Below are 11,531 nucleotides of genomic sequence, written 5' to 3'. Positions count from 1 at the left end.
TAGGTCCTCAATAAATGTTAACTGAATGTAAAGGTCATGTTTGATTTTCTGTCCATACCTATCACATTGTTGATACTCAATTTTAATAAACTATGTCCAAATTTCACTTCCCTTCACAGATTCAATTACTTTCTCGAATGCTCACTTTAGGGGCAAAATGTATTGTCACGTGTGGGGACAGAGCCAGGAGTGCAGTTTCCAGGCTCTCGGCCTCACGTGGAAAGGTGCTGGCTCAGGTAGTAAATGGCCATCAACTGTGATTGGATGGTCGTCAGCTGTGGATACTTGGCCGTCAGCTGTAACCAGTGAGCCATTGGCCACTAATATAACTGCCGTGGCTACGCTAGCAGAAAATGGGGGCTAGCATGAGGATGGTGGCTGAGCCTGCAAGCGGTGCAGTGAGGGTTGCGAACAGTGTGGCTCCTGCTTCCTGTGTCTCCAACCCAGCTGCCAGTGAGAATATAGTGGTATGACTCCCTTACCACCTATGGCTCCGTGGGTGTTCCTTTTTGGCCTCACCGTGTCCTGCGTTCTTATGTGGGGAGCGGGAATTGAGACCCTGCAGGCCGCCCCGCACGACATCCTGTTATCATTTTTGTTGGTCAAAATCAATTGATACGGGCAACTTCATGTGTTTCAACTCTGTTTAGGGTGGTCCCTAGCCTGATGATTTTGGGCAGTGTTTTTATGAACTGCTGTTTTAACAGATTTTCTTTTTCACTTTTTACTGTGCGAGGTGTTCATCAGCTTGCAAATATTTTTATATTTTAATTCATGTATATTATCAAAAACCTTTAAAGTCAAAACAATAACACCAGGTTTCTGAATAGCTGCATTTGTATGGCAACAAAGATACTTTTTGAGGTTAACATACATTTTTTTTTCTACATACTACCAAATATCATGAAAGTTCATAACTCCCCACCCTAAATGTTACTGTCCTTCCGGAGAAATTTACTTTGACACAAAAATGTGTGCGCACTGAATTCAATCTAGGTTCTAGATTTGGATGGAATCAGTTTGGATTTGTAGGAAAGGACTCCAGATTTAAGGGGCAGGTGCCCTGTGGGGGCCATGGATTTCCCTGGTTAAGCTGGGAGTGCTGGGGAAGTAGAACAGGCTGACCTCAAGGCCCCAGGAAGGACCTTCTCCTGTCCTGTTTGGTTTCCTCCACCCATTGCTGTGGTTCCTCGTACTGTCACAATCTCCCTCTTCCTTTGCTCCCTCCCACCTCCCCCACTCCGGTCTCTCTCAACAGTGGTGCCTACTCCATAAACAAAGCGCTTAAAGCACCTCGTCCCTGGGATTTATAGTTGCCAAGTGGCTGTGGGGAACAAGCTGTTCTCACGCCCAGGCATCAAAAGGCACTTATTTCAACACTTGAGGGAAAAAGAGTAACTGAGGAAATTAATAATCTCACCCCAACCCAAAGGATGGATTTTTGTGAGCCTATCTCTATGGTTTCCTGCCTATTCTTTAAAGAGGTGTAATATTAGTCTCTCGACTCTTTTTTCTCTTGTGTTTTCTTACCTTACCTAAAGAAATGTAAACTTTTTGCAGCTAGAAACTATATCCTGACTTAAGTATTATAAGGTGACGAGTTCTCTTCCAAAGGTATGTGTTTATGAATGGCAAAGAACATTCTTACATGGCTATAAATTCTTCAGTGGCTAAAACTGAACTTTGCATCTTTTTCTTTTTTTTTTTTAATTAATTAGATTTATTGGGGTGACAATTGTTAGTAAATTTACATAGATTTCAGGTGTACAATTCTTTATTACATCATCTATAAATCCCATTGTGTGTTCACCACCCAGAGTCAGTTCACCTTTCATCACCATATATTTGATCCCCCTTACCCTCATCACCCACCCCCCACCCCCTTACCCTCTGGTAACCACTAAATTACTGTCTGTGTCTATGAGTTTTTGTTTCTCATTTGTTTGTCTTGTTCTTTTGTTGTTTTTGGTTTATATACCACATATCAGTGAAATCATAGGGTTCTCTGCTTTTTCTGTCTGACTTATTTCACTTAGCATTATACTCTCAAGATCCATCCATGTTGTCACAAATGGTCCTATATCATCTTTCCTTAACGCCGAATAGTATTCCATTGTGTATATATACCACAACTTCTTTATCCATTCATCTATCGAAGGACATTTTGGTTGTTTCCATGTCTTGGCACCGTAAACAAAGCTGCAATGAACATTGGAGTACACGTGTCTCTATAGAGAAATGTTTTCAGATTTTTTGGATAGATACCCAGGAGAGCGATTGCTGGGTCGTATGGTAATTCTATTCGTAATTTCTTGAGGAACCTCCACTCTGCCTTCCATAGCGGCTACTTTGCATCTTTTTCAAAGGGAGTTTTTGATGGAGCAAAATAATATAAATGAGATTAGAAGAGGAAATGCTAGGGCAACAACGGAAGGAAGGAAAGAATGCCAAGAAGGAGAAGAGGGAAGGCTGAAGAACTAGAAGCCAGGGCCAAACGGTGTTCCACTCAAAAATGTTCCCTGAGTTTGTCCAACATCTGAGAAAGGTGCCCGAGGGAGTTTGCGGGCCTTAAACAGAGGGTTAGATGTTATCTACATCCAGAAAGACTTACAAGAAAGAATTGAAATGCTTATCTCTCAAAGCTGTGAGATTTGGAGAAGACTCAAGACAGAAGACCTGCATTTTCCAAAGAGAGATGCCAATCGCACCATAGCTTAGAACTACAAGATTCGAGGACAGACTGGTGGGGCAGAGTCAGTCTGTGACGGAAGGGGAGCTTGTGCCTTTCTCCTTAGATCGTTATTCCAGTTCAGTTCAAGTATTCTGGGTCTGCAAGGCGCTACCGCAGACATACAATACTGTCACCAGCGACAGGTTAACATTTCACTTGTGGTTGAGAAAGAACTGATGTGAGACACTGGAAGTAACTTTCAGGTAAAACTTTCACTTACTTAGAAAAGTCCTAAATTTAATTCGGATCCTTCCACTTCCTCCCTTCTCTCCCATCCTCTCTTCTGTCCCTTCCTCTCTTCACTTTATTTCTCTTCATTGTCTAAGGAATTAAAAACAAACCCCAGTTATTATAAAGGGAAGGGCAGCACGGAGCTTCCTTCCTCAGAGTGAGAAGGCAGCGTTGTCCGTGGAAGGAGGGTGGGAGGGCGAGCAGAAGCTAACGTTTATTGGGCATTTATCATCTGCTAGGCTTCGTAAATGCTTTACCTCACATCACAGGCCTCAAGACAAGTCCTTGGCGTGGGTGCTACTTTCCTATTTTACAGAAGAGGAAATTAAGGTCGCCTAGGTTTATGCAGTTAGTCTCTGACCCCAGCACCCTTGCGTGACACCCTGCATGGATGTCTCCTTATAGTCTCGGCTTTGGCACTACAACCTGACAATTCCAAAAACATGTGTTCCAAAGGTAGCAAAATGATAGCTGTAGCAAAAATGGTGCAGCACTGCCACCTTCTAGGGTCCATATGGGGAGTGACAAAACTGACATTCTTTACCAAGTATTGAGGTGAAGTCACAACGGAACAGACGAATGTAACCAATGACAGGTCAGGGAACCCAAACAATGGGCAGTGCCCCAGCACTCTTTACCCACAGGTAAGTGGGCCGAGTAGGCATGGAAAACCCACTTCATTCTTGGAACAGTCCCCCATCATTCTGGGCCTGGTAGGACTGGGAAGCTTGGCACTGCTTTATGGTGGCCATGAAACTCAGGACTTCACTCACCTTTGCACTCACTCATCGTTGAAGCCTTCTTGGCCTTCTCCTGAGCTGGCTGCTTGGCCTGGAAACCTGAGATTCCTCCCCTTCCCTGACTCCCTACCATCAACAAATCATTAAGTCCTGTGGACTCTCCCTCTTTATTTCTGATTTACCCACTTCTCTCCATTTCAAAGGCAACCGTCTTAGTTGAAGCCACTGCTTCCTGATTGATCTATTCTGACAGTGTCTAACTACCTAATGTCCCTGGGCCTTAGCCTGAGAAAACGCTAAGTGATTTTTCTAAAGTAAATATGACACTATGATCATGATATCTCCTGCTTTAAAAATTGCCGTCTGACTTCCCATTGCCTTCACGAGAATGTTCAAACTCCTCAGCAGAGCAGCCCAGGCCATTCACGGTCAGTGTTTGCTTCTCTCTGCAGCCCCGTGCTCCAAGCTCCCACCATCTTCAACCACCGGGAGGTCCTGAAATGCATGTTTCCTCAGGTGCTTGCCATTCCATCGGTGGGGATAATGCTCCGCCTAGCCAACTCCTGCTTGCCTTTCAGTTTGGACATAACTGCTCTGAGAAGTCTCTGCTGACCACCGCGCTCTGAGCCAACCCTGGCGGGGGTTGGGGGAGCTCTGTACTCCGACAGCGTCCTGGGCCCACTCCGCCCACCCAGGTCTGCAACTACCCACGAGTCTGTAGCCTTCTAGCCCCAAGGGCAGGGCGTGCTTTAGTCGCCATGTTCCTCAGTATATAACCTCCTGCCTAGCCTATAGGAGCCACTCAGTTCAGGAGCAAATGCTTGAAAATGATAAAGTGTAGAAAGTAATGAAGAGACATGAGTCTAATCATGGCTTTGCCGCCGACTGCTGTATAACCTGCTACTAAAATTCACGGTAAAACAAAACGCTGTTTTCCCATCCTTCACTTAGGAGCCTCACCTCGTCCTTCACTCTCCACCCCCAACCAACTGGCACTCTCTCCCAGGGGTCAGAGTGAACAGGAGAGATTATTGTCTCGTTTTGTTTTCAGCATTAAAAAAGTGACATGGAAGTGGAAATACACAGTGTCATCTTCAGTTCTGTAGATGACTCTCCTTCCAGGTGAGGGAGAGCCGAAAGAGCTCTCCAAGTTCTGTGAATGTGCCAAAAGTGGGAGACAAGTATTCCCGTGGCCAAGAGAAAAGGACTGGGGAGAAAAGACATCAGATGTACTTGTGAGATGACGGACTCGGAACTCCTGTTCGTCACACAGAAAAGGCATCTTGGGAGACACGTGGGCAGCCCCCCAAAGGCACCGACTCAGTGTACTGCTGCCGTTACAAAGCCACCACACCGTGGGATGTTGTGAGGAAGGAAGCAGGGAATACCACAATCCCGCTTTGGGTACAGACTACTTTGTTCAGAGCTGGGGTCCTTGTGGAGATCGTAATAAACGTAATTAAGAGCACTTTGAAACTTCCTAAATAAAAGTAGATTTATAAAGAGAAAAGAAGACAGGAGATCTGCAAGCAGTAAAGCTGAAGAAAAAGGGATGTGACAAAGTTAATTCAGTCACGTAAAGCACGGAGAGGATGAACCCTACAAGACTAGACATAGCAGTATTCTTTAAAGTGTGACCAACGTCATTTAGGGACAGTTGTGAGGAAAACACTACCTTACAATAGCATTTTAATTACTATTTGCTGGTTACTACACTATTAAGGAGTAGTCTAAAGATACTTCATGGGATCTTAGAACAGTTATAAACAAATCCATTCCCCCGACCCCGCAATGTTTTAGGTAGAGGAACTAGGCCTGTTAAGTGCCTTGCCCAGGGTCATACACTTCCTGTGGCCCAGGGGTCCTGACTCCTAGCCTAATGCTCTTTCCTTTAGATTAGTTAGTATAAAAATGCTGCTACAGATGATGGAGGCCCAAAAACGAGAATCTGGAAACAAGGCCAGATAAACAATGTGTTGTTCAGGAAAGTAGGGATGTTATGTGGAGTAGCACTAAAAGCTTGGGGCCAGCATGGTAAAGAGCAACAATGTGGTCTCACTGTCTTTATTTTTGCCTTTCTTCCCACTGTCGGAGGCAGGAGTCTGGCCTGGGTGATCTGCTGGTCTAAACCGGTTTGAGCTTCCCACTCAGAGCACCTATCGCCTGGACTCGAATGGTCCATACCGTCTACAGGGCAGCATACAAGCTGGTTTACTTCGCCGCATTCCCTTCAAGTTTGGATGTCCAAGCCAGTTGCAGCCACCCACAGAATGCTGAGGTCGATGGAATCCTACCAACACTTGCAGGGTGGGGAGGGGAGACAGCTGCCAATGCAGTGGTATGGAGGATGGGAGGGCCCTGCATCCCAGAAAATTCTGCTGCTGCTTTTGCTGGGAGTAGTCTGGGAGTCAGAATGCTTAGTACCTAGGAAGACTGGGAATGGGAAATATCTTAAGTATTCTAGTCTTCTCCTCTTGGCACTGCAGAAGCAAGAGAAAGTAAAGCAGGGGAACCTGTTGGACAAGACGGCAGTGTAGGCCTCTCTCTTGTTGTTGGAGGCCTCCTCCCACCCCACCCCCACCCCCCAAGAGGTCTGATGGCTCCTCTTCCTTCCTAGCAGGGGAGGGTGAGGACCAGGGACCTGAGCAAACAGGATGTCTATTTGCCAAGATCTCTAGGGAAGTGCTGGGAAACGCTGTGAGAGAGAGAGCAGTCTTGCACGTTGGCGTCCTGGGCGGGGGGACGGGGCTGACGTATATGTGCCTGAACAACATAATCCTGGGAAGAGGAAGCTACTCCAGCAGACACATTCTGCTGCAGAGGTGTGCAGCTGCAGGATCAGATTCCAAAGCTTGGCCCCAGGATGGAACAAAAGCCCCATGCCACCTTTTCCTTCCTGCTTGGGCCATTTTAATGACCTGGTGGTTCTAATGGGAGGAAAAAGGACACAGTGACTGTGACAGTGGGAGACTGGAGGCTGCAGCTGCCGGGCCCAGATAAATGCAGGTGAGTGAGAGGCACGTGGGCGCCTGTTGCTGGGAGAGATCTTGGTGTCCTTCCCTCCAACACCCTGCAGAATGAGGAAGTGGCTGCTTGCAGCCACCCACAACCTCTGTGCACTGAGACCCTGGCCTCTGCAGAGGCCAGCATCCTTCGCTGGCTGGGCCAAGCCCCGCACCCACCCAGGACTGTACTCAGCACTGTCTTGGGTCGTCATCCACAAGGAAAGGGAATGAAATGTTTAGCAAAGAGCAGACCGCAGGGGATGGCTCTGTGGGACACACTTCTTCAGGTGGTGATGGAATGAGACATTGTCTTCCATTTTCCTCAGGAAGGGGCCAGGACTCAGGTGTATTTGTACAGAAATTTGCAGAAAATATAAGCACCTGAATTGAATTCTGACCTAGTGATTTCTACCGATCTTTATATAAAGTTTGTGTAACTCGGTATCTAAGACACACAGTACTTATCTTTTCATTGTAAGAAAGAAGCTAAATGACTCCCCACTCCCTTACTATTCTCCCCCTTCTTCTTTCAAAAAGCTGCCATATTGATTTTATTTTATGATCTAAAAAAAGGTTGCACCACATTTGGTATTTTACAAAGGGGAAATGGAAAAAATTATTAAAAGGTGAAGAAAAACAGTACTTCTTGCTTAGAAAATAAGATGTATGGACCCTTAAGAATCGGAAAAGACCAGCTACTAGGCAGGGAGGACATCGTTGCCAAATTTAGAACCCACTTGAAAATCACGGGTTCTAACTTTAGAACTGAACTAAAAAACTTGAGCTCACATTGCATTTGGCACTGGTTAAAAAAATTCTAAGATACTAATTACAGGAAAAAAATTGTTCTCTTAGTAGTTCTAGAAGTTGGAAATTGTTTACAGACAAATTTTTTATTGGCTCAATGGACGGAAGGGCCTGCAGTTAGAAAAAGAACATTTTTTTCTAATTAAATTTTCCTGACAAAATAATGATTTAAAATCGAGGGGGAAAACATTTTGCCAAAGTCTTTAGAGAGTTACAGAGTTGTGTAACCTTTGAACTTGACCAAATATACCAGCTTGTCATACAAACTTTATGTTTACATACTAAATGGTGTCCAAAATAGAAAGATATCCTATTATAGGTAAACTTTAAATAATAAAAATACAGTAAGTTTGGAAATCGTCACTCTAAAGAAAACAAAACAAAAAACACTTACCAGCATTATTTTTATTTTCTAATTTAGATGCTGAGATAGTTATTACAAAATCATTAAGAAATGGATCAGAATTGCTACTCGGGAGATAACTGTAAAAAGTTTCAGACTCAAGAGATCCAAAGTAGTCAATCAAGAAATAGCAGTGAATGGACGGTTTTCAAAATGCATCCGGGGCTTAAATTGATTCTAGGCATCTAACAACTTCCAGTTACAGAAAACTTCAAGATACCTTATATCCACATACCTAACACACACACACACATACAAGCACACACACACGGGTATAGATATACAAATAATAACCCAAGAAGAGGACCTGAATTTGAAAAGGTAAACATCAACACTCAGCGCAAATAATATTAAAAAGTGAAGGAAAACAGTACTTCTTGCTTAGAAAATAAGGTGTATGAACCCTTAAGAATGGGAAAACACCAGCTACGCTGGCAGGGAGAAGACAGCAAGCATTCAAAAACACCAATGTTGGGGAAAAAATTTGTTGTTCCTTTTTGTTTGCAGCTGTGGAGACTAAATACATTTTTGAGTGACTTTAGGGAGCGGGCTTAGCGACTGGTGGGTTTGACACTCTTCTTTCAGACAGGTCATTAACTCAACACTTTAAAACCCTATAGCTTTAATTTCCAGGCACTTCCAAAAACTCTTGTTGAAGGACATAAAATTAATTCCTGAGTTGACTGACTTGATTTTTCTAACCAAGAAGATGCAGTTTGTATCCGTGGGATAAGGGTCAAAATTTAAAATTGTAAAAGCAAAACATATGCATATGTAAGTGGGAAAGGATTTGTCTAGAACATATTTTTTAATTTACTTGTTATTAAATAAGCACAATTAAGCAGTCATTATGTATTTCTTCTTAGATATGTGTAGCATATTTCTAAGTATAGTTTCTAAGATGTGTGCAGAAATCAGAATATTAACTTCTATTCCGTGGCCCTTAGGTTACATACTTTAGCATAGATGTCCTTCAATATATTTTGCTAGCCTTTTAAATGATCCACTAAAATTGAATTTCATATTTAGTCTCTTCTACTAGTATATCTTCAGAAGTGCACTCATATTTATGTAAAATTCTTATTTATAACAATCTTTTGGACCGGTTTCCTTCTTTCCTCAGGTCATTATCCCTAGATAAAGGAAACTAAGAGAGAGAACATTTACGGAACCTCTATGACATGGGACAAGCATTCTTCTCAGATGACAGTTGAATCCATTTTCTGTAAAGCATTTGCTTTTCTTAGGCTCTAGAGATAGAAAGAAAGGCTCCCACATGTACGCGAACATCAGGGGAACCCGGCCAGTGACCCTGGTGCCTTGCAAGATGACTTTACGTGGCATGAATAGAAATAAGAAAGAGCTGGGTAGTTTGTCCAGATTACTGATCGTCTTTGCAGAGAAGTTTTTGGATCCTCAACTGTCTTCCAGGCACTTTCATTTCTTTACCCTGTAAATTATTCCACAGAAATAATACATGAATAAGTTTTGTGTTGCAAACAATTAGGTCCCCCAAATATTTTGTGCCATTGTGCATTTGACCAAGTCTAAACCCAAGTTTTCCTATTTCCCATTCCATTATAATCATAGGTCTTGGTTGTAATTCTTGCCCATAAGAAATATGTATTTGAATCAAGAATTTAAGAATTGACAAGCAAGCTTGATGGTAGGAGGTAGGCCTTCCTGAAGAGAGATGCTTTTCTCCATGGGCTGAGCAAAAGATACATTACCAATATTGAGCAAAAAAATAGCTCTAATTTCTTATGTCAAATATCTCATTAGATACCTCCATCTGGAACAGAATAGACTCCAAAAATAGACCCACTTTTATATGGTCAACTGATTTTCAACAAGGGTGGTAAGACAATTCAGTGGAGGAAAGGAAAATCTTTTCAACAAATTCTGCTGGAATAATTACATCACCATATGAGGGGAAAATTGCACATTGACCTTTACTTCACACTATCTACAAAAATTAAGTCAAAATGCATGATAGACCTACATGAGAAACCTAAACCTGGAACACCCCTAAACACGCGAGAAGATCTATTCAGTATTTAAGGAGGCCTAAACATCTTAAATAGGACATAAAAACAAACTTTCATAAAAGAGGAAACTGATAAACTGAACTTTATCAACATTTTAAAATTTGCTCTTAGATACTATTGAGAAAATGAAAAGATAAGGCATAGAATGGGAAAATATTTGCAATACATAAATCTGATAAAGACTGGTATCCAGCATATGTAAAGAACTATTACAGCTCAGTAAGAAGATAACATATGCAGTTTTTTTAATGGGCAAAGATTTGAACAGACACTTTATGAAAGAAGTTACATGAGTGGCTGATACACACATGAAAAGATGTCCAACATAACTAGTCATCAGGAAAATACAAATTGAAACCATGAGATACCACGACACACCAATTAAAATGGCTAAAGTTTAAAAGCTGACAACACCAAGTGTTGCCAAAGGTGTGTGGCAACTGCTAGTGAAAATGTAAAACAGTACAACCACTTTGGAAAACTAAGAGTGTCTTAAGAGTTAAACACACACCTACCTACAATTGAATTTGGTCACTTTACTCCTGGGTATTTACCCAAGAGAAATAAAAATAGATGTCCACATAAAGACTTCACTAGAATGTTCATAGTAGCTTTATTTCTAACAGTGAAAAACCAGAAATAAACCAAGTGCCAAGAAAAAAATGAACTTTATGGTTGTAGTATAGCCATGCAGTGGAATATCAATTAGCAATAAAAGGGAATAAACTAAAAATACATACAACATGGATGGTTCTCAAAATCGTTATGCTAAATATGTCAGACATACAAAAATGCATATTATAAAATTCCACTGATATAAAACTCTAGAAAAGGTGGTCTAATCTGTAAGTGGCAAACAACAGATCAGTTGGGGCCGGAGTGGAAGAGGGTAAAGGGAACGAGAAAATTTTTGGATGATGGAAATATTTAGTATCTTGGTTGTGATGAGTTCGTGGGTACATGCATCTATCAAAACTCTTTGAATTGTATGTTTTTAATAAGTGCAATTTCTTGCACAAAACTCAACAAAGTTGTTATTTAAAAAGTTGACAGTTGGGTCATCTCTGACTTTAAATGCCCACTGCTACCACCCTAGCTTAGGAGGGTCTCACCATTTCTTGTCTGATTTATTCAACGGTCTTTTAACTGGCCGTCCTTGACTACTTCTCTCACATACCTTCTAACTTGCTGTCAGCATCATGTTTCTAAATGAGCAATCCTGTCCCTTCACTGCTCAAAGACCTTTGTGTATAATTTCAAACTAAAATGGGATCATATATCTAATGCTATTCTGCAGTTTACTTTCTTCCCATTCCACTTTTGAACAACTCTGATTAGTAGAAATTGCTTTTAGATTTTAATCCAATACGTATCTCCTTTTCACTTCCTGAATTGCGCTGCCCTTTACAACAACATTGAATAATACTAATTTTCTCTTCCACGTGGCAGACAACCCTTCAAATCTGAAGACAGTCTCCTGGTATTCTTTTTCTAGGACTTTAGTCATTCCTCAGATAACCTGATGGCCCTACCTACTCCGTGATCGAAATGCAAGTCCGTCAGTGT

At 42.1% G+C, this 11,531-nt stretch overlaps 1 long non-coding RNA gene across 1 annotated transcript in view; it reads left to right on the top strand.

Annotated features, from left to right (window-relative positions):
• Positions 1–6,405: 6,405 nt before the first annotated feature.
• Positions 6,406–11,531, top strand: part of LOC308496768 — a 29,770-nt gene continuing 24,644 nt past the window's right edge. Inside the window, exon 1 of the long non-coding RNA XR_013993220.1 lies at positions 6,406–6,708. This is a non-coding gene — a long non-coding RNA (uncharacterized lncRNA). The remainder of the gene's footprint in view (positions 6,709–11,531) is intronic.

The sequence above is a fragment of the Rhinolophus hipposideros genome (assembly GCF_964194185.1).
Source record: "Rhinolophus hipposideros genome assembly, chromosome: 4".
Lineage (NCBI taxonomy): Eukaryota > Metazoa > Chordata > Mammalia > Chiroptera > Rhinolophidae > Rhinolophus > Rhinolophus hipposideros.
Note: the sequence above shows the minus strand (reverse complement) of the source record. Positions and strands in the feature narration are given on the sequence as shown.